The 14,585-nt window shown below is 36.9% G+C and overlaps 1 non-coding gene across 1 annotated transcript; it reads left to right on the top strand.

Annotated features, from left to right (window-relative positions):
* Positions 1-12,450: 12,450 nt before the first annotated feature.
* On the top strand, positions 12,451-12,607 carry LOC112829818 (U1 spliceosomal RNA). Its single transcript, XR_003209746.1, has one exon. It is a non-coding gene; the product is annotated as a U1 spliceosomal RNA (small nuclear RNA).
* The last annotated feature ends 1,978 nt before the right edge of the window (positions 12,608-14,585 follow it).

The following is a 14,585-nucleotide window of genomic DNA, read 5'->3' as shown; positions in this document are numbered from 1 at the left end:
GGGATGGAAAGTCACCAGTCGATTTCTAGTTCACAAGATATGTTCAGTTATTACGGCAGCCTTTGTGGAAGGCCAAACAAGATGAGACTTAGGCATATTTCAAAGCAGCAAAGAATGTAACTGGCACAGCAAGAATTTCCTAATGGAATGATTGATAAGAGTTGCTAGGAATGGGGGGGAAACATCCTAAAGGGGGAAAAAGGGAAAGAAAAAGAGAATTTGTAAATATGTAGAATTAGCTAATAATAGCAAAACAACAATAAGAGTAGACGTCTTTAATGCATAAGAGAAGAAAAGAACTAACACTATTATGTCCTAAACACATACCCCATAAGGTATCAAGTACCAGTTGTTTATTTGTTGGATTGTATTTATTTCCATACTGTAAAATTCACCAGTTTTGATGTATAGTTCCATAAATTTTAGCAAATGCTTAGAGACACTGCCACCACAATCAAGACATACAACTGCTGAATCACACCAATATTCTCCTGTGCTTCCTTGTGGTCTACATCTCCCACCACCCACAGCCCTGGCAACCACTGATTTCTATTGTTATTTCTCATGATTTTATCTCTCCAGAATACCATAAAAATGGAGTTAGACAGTATGTGGTCTTTTGAATTTGGTATTTCACCTCGCATGATGTATTTGAGTTTCATCCATATGATTGTGTATAGCAATAATACTGCTGAATAATATTCCATTATATAGATGCATCATAGATTTTATCCACTAACCGCTAGTAGGACATTTGGGTTGTTTCCAATTTTAGGAAATTATGAATAATGCCACAATCAACATTTGAGTAGAGGTTTTTGTGTGAACATCAATTTTCATTTTTCTTGGGTATGCAAAAATGAGATATACGGAGAAGTATATGTTCACCTATATGAAACACCATCAAACTCTCTTCCAAACAGCTGTACCATTTTGTATTACCACCAACAACATGTACAAGTTTGAGTTTCTTGGCATCCACACCAAAATATGGCAATATCAATTTTTAAAGATTATTATTATTATAACTACTAATATAAGGATTACTGGCAATCATAAGATACTAGGAAGAGGCAAGAAAACATTCTTATCTAAAGTCTTCAATGGAAGCATGGTCCTGATGATTCCTTGATTTTGTACTTCTTGCCTACAGAATTCCAAGAAAATACATTTCTGTTGCTTAAGCCACCTAGTTTTTGGTAATTTGTTATGGCAGCCTTAGGAAACTAATACATCTACAAATGATGCTGGGCATCTTTGAATATGCTTATTTGTCAAAGAACATCTCCTTTAGGGAAGTGTTTATGTAGTTCCCCTGCCCATTTTTTAAATTGGGTTTATTGGTTTCTTATTACTAGATTTTGAGAATTCTTTATATATTTTAGATACAAATTCTTTATTCAGATAAGTAATTTAAAAACATTCCCCCCCACTCTGTGGCTTGTCTTTTCATTTTCTTAATGTTATCTTTCACAGAGCATAAGTTTTCATTTAATACATTTGAATTGTCCTTTTTTTTTTTTTTTCTTTTAGAGGCAGTGATTTTGGTGACCAATCTAAGAATTCTTTGTGGAATCTATGGTCACAAAGATTTTCTCCTGTTTTCTTAGAGAAATTTGACAGTTTCAGTTTTTGCAAGTGGAGATATTACCAATTTTGAGTTAATTTTTGTATAAGATCTGAAATATGGGTTAAAGTTAACTTTTTTCACATATAAATGTCCAACTTTTCTAGTACTATTTGTGAAAAGATTATCTTTTCTTCTTTGAATTATCCTAGCAAGTTTGTCAAAAATCAATTGGCCGTGTTGTTCTATGTATATATCCTCCCATGAAAACCAACACTTATGATTACTATGACTTTATAGTAAGTTTTAAATCAGTTAATGTGAGTCCTACAGCATTATTTATAATTTTCAAAAATTTTTGGCTATTCTAGTTCCTTTGACTTTCCAAATTTCAAGCATTTAAGAATCAGCTTGTTAATTTCTATAAAAAATCCTGCTAGAATTTTGGGGAGATTTCATTAATCTATAAATCAATTTAGGGAGAACTGACATCTTAATAATACTGAGTCATGATATATCTTTCTATTTAATCTTCTTTTATCTTTTTCATCAGTGCTTTGTAATTTTCACAGTAAGATCTTGCATGTATTTTTTCAGATTTATACCTATTTCATGTTTGGTGCTATGGTAAATGACATTCTTTTAAAATTATGATTTCTAGTTATTTGTTGCTGGTATATAGAAATACAACTGATATTAATATATTGATTTTGTTCTACAATCTTAATAAGATTACTTACTACTTCTAAGAGCATGTTTATAGAGTCTTTAAGATTTCCTACGTAGACAACAGTGGCAATCACAAATAATATTATGCCTTCCTTTTCAATCTGCATGTCTTTTATATCTTTTTCTTCTTTTATTGCAATGGCTGGGAATTCCAGTGTGATACTGAATAGCAGTAATAAAAGTATACATCCTTGACCTGTCCCTAATCTCAGGGGAATGCATTCATTCTTCACTATGTATATCTTTTGTAACTAAACTTTATCACATTAAGGAAGGCTTTTTCTACTTCCTACCTTTCTGAGAGTTTTTATCATGGATATTACATTTTTCATATAGTTTAATCTGTACTTAATTTTTCTTTATCTATTGTTATTTTGGCTATCTTCACTGTATTATTTTCTAGTAGTTTTCCTAGAGGCTACATCTTTTCACAATATATAGAGAGCTAACATTTTACTACTTCAAGTAAAATGTAGAAGTTTTACAATCATTTATATCACTTTACTCTTCCCTCTTAATATATATTTGTCATATATATATCTACATATATTTACAAACTTACCAGACACTGCTATAATTTTCACTTTCAATAGTCATTTATATTTTGTAGAATTTGAGGGAGAAAACTGTCTTTTGTTTTAGCCCAGATATCTACTATTTTTCGTGCTTTCCTTATCTCTGAACTTCCAAGTTTCTCTTTAGTAACATTTCCCTTCAGCCTGAATGTTTCCTTTAGCATTTCTTTTAGAGTAGATTTGCTGGTAATAATTCTCTTAGTTTCTCTTTCATCTTTTTTCCTGAAGGGTATTTTGGATATAGAACCCTTGGTTGACAGTTCTTTTATTTTAACAATTTAAATTTTTATTCCACTGTCTTAATGGCCTTCATGGTTTCTGAGAAATGATAGGTAATGTGAATCTCTGTTCCTTCACATGTAATATATTAGTTTTCTCCAGCTACTTCCAAGATTTTTTTTTTCCTGTATCTTTGGTTTTCATCAGTTTCATTATGATGTGTCTGGGTGATTTTTCACTTATAAATTTATTTTGTTTGGGGTTTTCACAGGCTCTTAAATCTGTAAATATATGATTTTCCCCTAATATAGGAAGTTTACAAGTATATTTATTCAAATATGTTTCTGCTCTAATCTCTTTGTTCTCTCCTTATGGGAGAAAATTCCAGTGACACTTAGTTTAGACATTTTACTATTGCCCCACAGATTCCTGATGCTCTATTCATCTCTAAATCTTTTTTTTTTCCTTTTGCTTCATACTGAAAAACTTCTGTCTATCTCCAACTTTCCCAACTCTTTCTTCTGTCATCTCCATTCTGCTTTTGAGCACTTTTAGTGAAATTTTTATTTAAGGTATTGTATTTTCTAGTTCCAAAATTTTCACCTGGTTCTTTTTATTGTTTCGATTTCTCTGCTGAAATTTTCTATCTTCTCATTTATTTCCATTGTGTTTACCTTTATACCATGGAGCATAGTTATAGTAGCTTCTTAAAAGTTTTTGTCAGATAAGTCCAAAGTGTGTCATCTTATGGGTAGCACCTATTGATAGTCTTTTCCTTTGAGAACCTGTATCATTTTCCTGGTTCTTTGCATATTGACTCATTTTGGATTGTATCCTGAACACTTGAAAATTAGGTTTTATAGATGCTGGGTCCTGTTAAAACCCTCTACAGAATATCAATCTGTGTAGGAGCTGTTTTGTCAGGCAACTGACAGCTTGCTTCAAACTTTAAATTCTACTTACCTTCTCTAGGTGCTACTTCCAATGTCGATTTAGTTTTCAAAAACTTTTACATGCTCATTTGCATCTTCCCTGCACAGGAATGTCAGTGGGGACCCAGAAGTTGTGCAGGTTCAGACCCAGCTCCTTGTGTTGTGCCTCTGGCCAAAAATACGGGGTTCTTTCAAAGTTTTACTGCTTCCTCCACCACTAATAAGGCTCCAAATGAGGGGAGAAAATAGGGGGAAAAAAGAGGAGAGGCTTATCTCTTTTCAAGGTATTTCTTCAGTTTTTGACCACCCTCCCCCATTTTTTTTTATTTTCAGATAGTTCAGTAAGTTTTTTTTTTTATTTATTTTTGTTTTGTCCAGAATTTGGGGTTTTAATCAGCAAGACAGAATGGCATAGAGTGGGCTTACTCTATCTTGGATGGAAACTTTTATATTTTATTTTACATTTTTGTTTTTATTTGTGTTCAGGGTATATCTCCATTCGCTTTGGCAAAAAATATGGAATGCTCGCGAACGGGGACTGTGGGTGATAATGTGCAAAGGTAATTTGGCACTAGATTGAAAGTGGCTGAGATAACTTACCTAAGAACACTGGATTTCTATTTAGTAGGTTATAGAAAGCTATAGAGGGATTCTCATTCAAATGCCTCCGTGTGGTTGGCAGCCCTCGAAATGGTCTTGCAGCCTTTTCCTTTTTTTAAAAAAACCATTCTGAAATAGAAGTGAAATAATTTCAAGTTTGCTTCCATATTCTAGTTCTGGCACCAATCTTATTTCCCCAGAAGGCGTTTCTATTACTGAAAATGGCATTCAGGCACTGACGACCACACATTCCCTTATTATACATTGCATAACACCAGAAAAAAAGACCAATAAAATCACTGGTCCTACTTATAGTGAGCCAACAGCATTTGGGGCAGGGTTGACTTTATGTTACATTCATACATCTCACAGATAGCATGGCTATAGATTAATTGGTAAGGCATTATGTATACATAGTTATGAATATCAAGCAATGCATTAAGAATTAGCACAAAACAGCAAAGCCTTTACATTTCTTCCTTTGCTTAATTGACTCTGTAGAGCAAGCAATTCATACTGTTAAGATAGGTGTCTCTGGTAAATAATGTAATATCAAATATTTAATTGCCACCTATTCTGGGTGCCTGCCTTAGGCTGGGGTTTCTAGAAACAGACCACAAGAGAAAGATTTGTATGAAGGTTTATCAAGGACTACTCCTGATCAACACCCATCCCTGGTGATAGAAACAGGATTGGTCAGAGGGAGAAACTAAACTGCAATCTGATTGCCAATCCCTCAGGGGATTCTGGAGCTGAGGCATCCTCTCAACAGATACCCCAAACTGAGGCAAGATTGGACCTTTCTACCTACCCACTAACTAGTCAGAGAAAGAGGATTGCCCCCTGGGAACTTGTGTAGCCTGTGGCAAGTGAGATTTCTTTGGTAGAGGAAATTCCCCAAGGGGAACTCAGCTGTGAGCCTGGGCAGCCAACATTTCAGACAGCTAGGGAAATGGGCATACACTTCTGAAGGAGACTCTGAGAGATGTACCACAGCATTCATCATGGTGCCTTAAATCAACATGAGTTTTCTTACCTGTAAAATAATAACCCAATCCAAATTCATTGATGATAGAATGGTTTATTAAATTTGAGGGGGAAAGCCCCCTAAATAAACCACACTATGAGGTTGAGTTGGGAGATGTGTTTACATGTGGGGTGTAAGACACATTGTCTCACACAAAAATAGGTTTTTAACAAATGTTGTCATTATGTTTCACAGAATATACCTGTGTATAGGTATTAATGATTGAGAAATTTCACCTTAATGTCTTCTAGGAAACTGAGGTAAAAGTGAGTGAATGCTTGCCCAACAATTTCCAGACAAGGAGATTCTTTTTATGAAATGCATGTCCTTGCTATTACTCCTTTGTGCTGAGGTTCTTTATGTCAAATCCCAAGAAAGATTTCAACTCACATAGAATCAACTAGAATGTCCCATGTTTTGTTTTCTTTGTGTTTGTTTGTTTTCCCTACAAATTGGCTTTTGCCTCTTTTGAGATTTCAGGTTTATGTATCCCCCATTTTCTAGGAGGGGGAAAAGAAAGACAGCATGTTCTGACAAGTCCTTTTAAATTAAAAAGGGAGAGAGTTTAAAATAGAAAATGTAATTTTAACACATGCAGATATCCCCATGCTGAGAAGACATGTATCTTTCAAACATTAAAAAAAAAGAGAGAGGAAAAAAACAATAAACACAACAGAGAGAGACAGTGAGGAAAATAAAATTAGGCCATATTGGAATGAGCACAAGCAGGCCCCTAGCAAAGCAGACACAGACACCCCTGCCCATGTGGGGCCAAGCACAAAGGGTCCGTTTTCACTGATCATCAAGTATCATGGAGACCTCTACATATGATATTTCAAATCAGAATGAGTAAAACTGTAATTTTTCTCTCACAGTGAGTCAATACAATCTGACACATACCATTAAGTTGAAATTTTGAAAGTAGTTTTATTTCTGTTGGATGGAAGCTGGCATATTTATTTTGTGTTTTATCATTTTTGGGTGAGAGAATGATTTGTCCTTTGAGAGTTTGCTTGTGTGTGTGTGTGTGTGTGTGTGTGTGTGTGTGTGTGTGTGTGAGAGAGAGAGAGAGAGAGAGAGAGACAGAGACAGAGACAGAGGGAGAGACAGAGGGAGAGATTCTAGGAGAAACCAGAATAGAAAAACTCAAAGCTGCATGCACCCTCCTTTCGTTTGAGAGCAGAGACTGGGATTACTGTTTCTTCTACTTCCTGACTCATTTCCAATAGGCTTCTTTACAACAATTGTCACAGCAACAATATTTTCTGTATAGCAAAGAGATTTCCCAATTCACCTATTTCAAGAAAGTCTGATCTCCAGTTTAACAACAAAAAAAAAAATGAGTACAGTCTTCTGGCTGGCTGCAATACAATCATGGAGAAGTATAATTTAACAATAAGCATAATCTAGAAAAGACTGTTTTACCTAGACTTGGTGTCACTAATGCTAAACAACCTGTCTACCTTGATTAATCACTCACTCACCTATGGAACAATGCATGTGTGGACATTTATTGTTTCTGCCTGCCCAAAATAGATCCTCTTTCTTCTGAAACAACACTCCAATATCCCCTTGGTGAAACATTCCTTCCTTGTCTCAGTCCCTCAGTTAACCCTGACTTTAACCACAGTTCTGGAAGTTGAGGGGTGGGGGGAGTATGATTATGTCTAGCCAAAAATGGACATTATTTTACTTTATAGGTTTAAGTGACCAAAAGACATTCATTCCAGGCCTTTTGTTAGAATGATCTGGAAAATGGAGCTCTCTTTTCATTGGGATAGATGAGCTTATAAAATAATTGCCAGATGCTGATGGCCATCTTAATACCATAGCACAACAGGGAGAGCGCCTGCCTGAGATTGGAATCAAGAGAGAGGAAAGCAAAGATGAAGACAGACCAAGTTCTGTAACATTAACTGGACTCAACCACACACAAAAAAAATTCAGTTGCCATGCTTTTCAGTTTTGTGAGTTAACTAATTCCATTCTTTGGTTTAAGGCAAAGTGAGGTGCTTTTGTTTTCCACTTAAAATTGAAAAAGTCCAGAGGCACCTGGGTGGCTCAGTTAGTTAAGCTTCTTCTGACACTTGATCTCAGCTCAGGTCTTGATCTCAGGGTTGTGAGTTCAAGCCCCAGGTTGGGCTCCACTCTGGGCATGGAGCCTACTTAAAAAATAATAAAATTAAATTAAATTAAATAAAATAGAAAATGTCCTGATGACTTCAACTTATATTTGACATAGATTCATATTTACTTAAAAATATTTAGAGTTGTGGCTGTGAAGAATATTTGGAGGAGCTCCACAGTTTCACTAACTCTGCCACAGGAGGGGAAGAGCTGCTAAATGATGGTGATTTGGGAGGAGAACTGGGCTGTGCACACTCTCATTTCATTTGAGAATTGGCCTGCCCTCAGGCAGCTGCTGTTCTCTATCTGAACCATACAATCAGCATAGCGGGAAAGACCCTCTGCCCATATGGTAAGCCCATAAGGTAAATTTGCCTATGCTGTCCTTGATTGGAAGATGGTATAAGGGTATTTATTTTAGGATTTAGAGGGGTCTGCTTGCCTAACAGTATAAACCGCAACTCTAATATAAACATTGTCATGTTGAAGGTAACATTTTACTCTCTATTTATCTTACTCTGTGTTTATCCCTAAATTAAATCTGAACCCAGGCAGGTAAGAGGAGTGTTATTTTTTATCCCTTTATTCGCCCACCAACTCCCAATGAGATGATATGTATAAAGACACCTAAATGAACAAAACCATTGCATGATTAAGGAATACCAAAGACCTTGCTATGTCTGGAAAATATAGGACACAGTGGGAGAATGGAGGAATTGGGAGTAGGTATGTAGGCTGGGGTCAAATGATCCAGGACCTTGTGAGCTAACAAAGCTGTTGGAACTTTGTTGTATCTTCAATGTGGAGCCATTGAAGGATTTTAAATAGTGACAGTTAGATATTTTCCAAAGATTACTCCAGCTTGAATGTGAAAAATGAAAAGGAGGGCAAAGGAAAAAAGGCATAGCAAAGGTATAAAGAGCTGGTGCCTTCACCAAGGTAAGTGTCAGGAAGGCAGCACCACAGACACAGCATCTAACCCAATGCCCAACATCCCAATGGCCTCATTGTGTGTGTGTGTGTGTGTGTGTGTGTGTGTGTGTGTGTGTGTGTGTAAGAAAGAGTCAGTAAAAGAATAGATCATCCAGATAAGAAAGAATGAAACAGAGAATAGAGTACAATAACCGTAAGCCTGACATTAGAGGTGGATCAGAAACTTCTAGGCTTAAGAGCTCTGTTTTTCATGTTTGCTGGTTCATGAGTCATAGTTGAAACCACAGGCATGTGTTAAATTTCATAAGGAAAAATTATCCCACTAACATTTATTGAGATCCTTTGTTATGCCAAATGCCATTCTGGATAGTGGATCTTGTTTTAGGATGTAGGCCATGGGCTTCCATCATCTAATGAGCAAACAGAGAAAAAGGGGAACTCAATGAAGACTCAGCTGGAATGATCAGAAAACCAGGAGGAAGAGCTGTGGAGGACGGTGCTTCGAAAGTCCAAGGAGGAAAAGTTTCAAGAATTTTAGGAGTCATTAAGACTCTTAATCATTAAGAGTGTCAAGTATCACAACGGAATTAATAACTTAATAAATAAAAATTGTCCTTCGGATTGGTTAGGAAGTCAATGATGTTCCAAAGTAGAGTGGCAGATTATGGGGAAAAAAAAAGGTCAAGGGAACATGGATGAAGAAACAATGAAAATTTCTTGGAAGAAGAAACTCTAAAAAGGGTTGTATTTTTATGAGCCTTGATGTTTCAATAGGAGCTCACTTGGAAAACAGGGAGAAAACAATCAGAGCCACATAGAGTTGCAGCCAGATAACGAGAAACTTCTTAACCGTTTAGGTGTTGCATATATGTGGGCTGAATTTTAAGAATAAGAATGGGACAGACCTCTCCCCTACCTAGAAAGTAGCCCAGAAGTGCCAGGACCAAATGAAATGGTAATCTCGGCCTCATTTTCCTCATCTGTAAAATGGGATACCTAATAGCCCTCACTTCATGGGTGGTTGTGCAGATAGAACTGACAGATGTAAAGCACTCAGAACATTGCCCGGGTTACAGTAAATATTCATAAGTGTTAGCTGTTACTGCTGTTCTAATTATTACCATTATCATCATTATTATTATTATTATTAAAGTTAATGTCTAGAAGCTCTCTTGGGCATTAACAAACCTGAATAATTTCCACTTCCAGAGGTATCAACCATATCATCTATATTTTGTCTATTTTATATGTTTCCATATATAGAAGGCATATATTTTATAAAAACTAAGGTGCTATGATGTATGATTCATGTCATTTTTTAAGAATATAATGGCATCTGAGAATGGCATTAATGATTTTTTTTTAGTTCTCAGTATTTAGAGAAATTTTAGATTTTAATACAAAAAGGTAGAATTTTATAATAAGCCAGAATATATTAAATTAATAATGGACTTTTATACTGTACCCTAAGCACTACAGATTCTAACTATAAAGCCTATAATTTTCCCACTTTACGTTTCATTAATTCAGAGAAAGACAGATTGTGAGGGTAGAATGCATAATGGGTCTGACATGAATCTAATCAACATGTGTTGTTATTTGGAGGAATAAAAAGAAAAATAATGCAAGTCACTTGAAATGATTTCTGTTGGCTGTGTATTCTTAACCGGCAAGCTCCATCTCTGCAACCAACTAGTTCTGTGACCTTGGGAAAGTTATAGGACTTCTCTGTGTTTAATAAGTTTGAGATATTATTGGACCATCACATCATGGAATCTTCTTCAGGGCACCATTAAAACAACAATAACAACTCTCAAAGCAGGTGTTCATTACCAGTCCACTGACAATCCCTGCCACATTCTGTCTGAAGGCCAGGGACAAAATCACACCAGGCGGCATCTGATCCAGTTAAAACATACACAGTAGCTCAGTAAGTACTCAACACTGAAAGGTTTTAGGGATACCAAAAGCCTATGGCACCTCCTCTGTCTTTTGACAGAGGTGTCCTTAATTTTATCTTTACTGAAAGCAGAGTGTATGGATAATGAGTCTCAAAGACTATTCCTTAACCTTGAGCTGAGCAGCTGGTCTTTGGCAGTCTATGTGGATACATATGGATGGAACACCATGTAAATATCTACAACTACTTGGCAACCCTGGTGGAATCACTGAAACATAGGGCCTGGGACTTAAAAGGATCTCCACAAATGCATGCTAAAAGAATGAATCTATCTGCATGGGGCATGATATACAGACTAGTAAGATCACACCCTCAGATAAAATACCAGCTCTAACTATTCTAAGTAGATTGTTTGGGAAGACTGCTTCCACCCTCTGAGCCTGTATCCTCATCTGTAAGATGGTAATGATAATACCTGCTCTGGAATATGCCGTGAGGCTGAGATAACATGTTTCTATGAATGTAGGTATGCATGTATATATAATTTATTTATACCCTGTAATAGCCAAGATCCTAGATTCTAAATTTCAGAAACCAATTCTACTTACTTTAAGCAAAGAGAGGAAAGCTTTAGAATTCAGGGATTTAAAGCTAGATTTTCAGTAAAAACAGGTACTGTGGATATATGTCAAGACTCTATCTTTGATCTCTTCCTCCTTCTCTGCACCTGCTTTATACCCCATTCTCTTCTCCTAGAGAATCACAGTTCTGGAGTTTGCATATTACTCTTCCAACCACCTCCAGAGTAAAAGTCTCTGAGTCTTAACTTCATTTGCAAATTCATGGGAGAGAGGATCTAAATGTCCTGGTTTCAGTCAGATGTCCATCCTGGCCCAATTTACAGTGACCAGAGGATAGGCTCATGTATTACAAAAGCGACTATTAAGGGGATTGTGTAGATCATGTTGGAGACAGGGTTTCCAGGGGGAGAATCAATGTGAACTGAACAGAAGCACTGTAAGCTTAGAGTCAGTCTCTAAGTTGTCCTCCCCAAAGCATTCAGAACAGAAATAAGATATGTAAAGTACCTGACACAATGCCTGGCAAATAGCAGACATTAGGTAAGAGGTCATGATTACTATAAAGATGAAATATAAAGACACATCTATGTCTTCACTGAATCAGCTTTCCTTGAGCCCCCATGTTATAGTTTCAACATTGGGCTTGTGCTGGACTAGGAAGTGACAATGGCCCCGGCCATTAGGAAGCCCACTGTCACACAGAACAGGGTGACTACATTGTTCATCTCTCTTTAGTCCCCAAACATCGTCCTTTAAGAAAAGATTCCTCTTTCCAAGATATGGTAATTCTGATATGTTTTGCAACTCAAAAGAGATGTTCTTTCTATGCAATTCTCACAGTAAATTAATCTCATCTTTCTAAGCAAGTAAGCATCCTGATTTGGAGCAATTCCAAGCTCGTTTCTTTCATAAAAATATCTCAAAGGGCTTTTCAAAGGAGCATTAGTGCTGTGAGACTACTACGAAAACTGAATCAAAGGGGGAACTGAGAGAGAGAGAGAGAGAGAGAGACTGGGTTAGTGGATACCACATTCCCTTTTCCATCCAATGATAAAACCCCGAATAACTGGAAAGTCTCATGTAATCAGGATTACACATTTACTGGCCATAAAGTATAAAACAAATCACCTGTATCATGTTGTCCAATTGTCACAAATTAAACACAAATACCCAAGATGAAATAGAAAAATCAGAGGTCTTAAAATACAGTAAATATGGAGAAAGAGGAGAGAGGAGTGTTCACAGATGCGGTTCTGTGCCACAGCACAGGGAGATACCATGATCAAGAAGGTGGTTTTCCCAGGAGGAGGCTTATCCGTTGCAGTCTGGATGTGCTGACCCCTGCAATTTCCCCAAAAGTGGGAAACTCAACTGCCTAATTCTTGGTGGTGGGGGGCTGCATCTGTGCTTTCCCCTGATGATTAAATGTTCAAAAGAAAAAACGACAGTAAATACGGGTTTCTGGCCCTGGCTTCCCCATCTTCTGCATGTCTGCCCCTGGATAAGCCTCTTTGTCCTCACTTGTCCTCAGGTTTCTAATGCAAAAAGAGGGCCTTGAGTTTTAAATTTGCCACTGTTCCTATTAAAGAGGGCACGTTCTGCGTGCAGCACCGGGTGTTATGCACAAACAATGAAGCATGTAACACTACATCCAAAACTAATGATGTAATGTATGGTGATTAACATAACAATAAAAAATTTAAAAAAAAAAGAAAAACAAGTTTGCCACTGTTCCTTTTAATTCTAAACGAGGCATTTTGTTACCTTGGCTGTGAGAGCATCAAGTTCTATTTATTTCTCTTATTTTTGGATAAAATTAATATATACATACGGTGGAGAATTTAAAAAACACAGATGTATGAACGTGATATAAAAAATAAGCCAAACTCTACCCACCAGCCTCTCCTGGATCCAATATTATTGTTTTCAGTTTTATTCTTCAGAGTCTTCTTTCTTTCTCTGCATGCATATATAATCTGTTTTGCAAAAAGGGAGTTTGGATCATGTATAAAGTGTTTATACACTTTACTTATTTATACCATGAGCATGTAGGGATGTCTATTGACATCCAGCATCCTCTGAGCATCTTAACTGCAGCTGTAGCAATCCCTGCACCAGGCACACACAGATGCCCACTCAATTTTCCAGCCTCCTTAGGAGTTAGGAAGTAGCCTGGGTGATCCAGGCTTCATCGGATGCTTGGGTCTTTCATCTGGAAGAGGGTGACATGAGGAAGGAGACTCCACGTAGAAGCCATCTCTCGGCACATACAGCCAAGAGGATGGAGCTTTCAGAAACAGCAGTGGTAGTGACTCAGCGGTAGGACCCAGCCTCAGAATTGAAGGTAAAACTTTTTGGTGTCACATTTAGAAATCGTGGGGCTGTGTCTGCACCAATGACACAGCAAGGATCACACACTTTTCTTAGTTGCATGACCTCCAGTCATAATTATCTGACTATCCTCAAAATCCCTATGAGCTGATATCCTTTAGTAAATTCCCTTTGTACTTAAAGAGGTTTCTGTTTTGGGTAACTAAAAACTCTAAGTGACACAACTATATTCCTTTGTCAATAAATTCTCAGTAAAAATGCCATCTTAAGGGCAAATATGCCATCAGATACATGCGGCAATATACATTTAGTTCTTTCATTATCCATTTTCTAAATACAGTTAATGCTGGTAATCTTCCTGGAACATATTTTGGTATGTAATATTATTTGAAGCTCTAATACTTTCTCCCAGATATTTAAGCAGTTACCTCAATCACAGCCATTGAAAAATGCTTCTATTTCCTGGATGTATATCATATATGTCAAGGCTAGCATATGCCTCTTGGTCCTATAATAATTCCGTTATTCTGTCTATAGCCTCTGGACTTGATACAATTTTAAGCACTGTATCTTTTTTTTTTTAAAAAAAAAGATTTTATTTATTTGTCAGAGAGAGCACAAGCAGGGGGAGCAGCAGGCAGAGGGAGTAGCAGACTCCCCGCTGAGCAAGGAGCCTGATACGGGGACTCAATCCCAGGACCCTGGGGTCATGACCTGAGCTGAAGGCAGACACTTAACTGACTGAGCCACCCAGGTGTCCAGCATTGTATCTTTTTACCGTGTTTTAAAATATGGTAAAGGAAATGCTCCCATGATTCTCCTTTGTCCAAACTATACAGGTTACTTCCACCTGCTTATCCTTCTGAATAGTGGTATGTTTTAATGACTAAGCAAGGTTTCTTGCTGTAAAAGCTTTAAGTTCTTTATGGGGGGGTTATCTAGAGACGATATAAATTCTAGACATTAGCAACTCAGGATTGGTTGGAAAATGATCGTCTGGATTATGACTTCTTCAACTTTGGTGACGCCTGAATTACACAGTCTAAAGACATCAAAGGAAAGCT

The sequence above is a fragment of the Callorhinus ursinus genome, unplaced genomic scaffold (assembly GCF_003265705.2).
Source record: "Callorhinus ursinus isolate GAN/ISIS: 27379988/994484 unplaced genomic scaffold, GSC_fseal_2.0 scaffold21, whole genome shotgun sequence".
Taxonomy (NCBI): domain Eukaryota; kingdom Metazoa; phylum Chordata; class Mammalia; order Carnivora; family Otariidae; genus Callorhinus; species Callorhinus ursinus.
The sequence above is the reverse complement of the archived record's forward strand: the minus strand, read 5'-3'. Positions and strand labels throughout refer to the sequence as shown.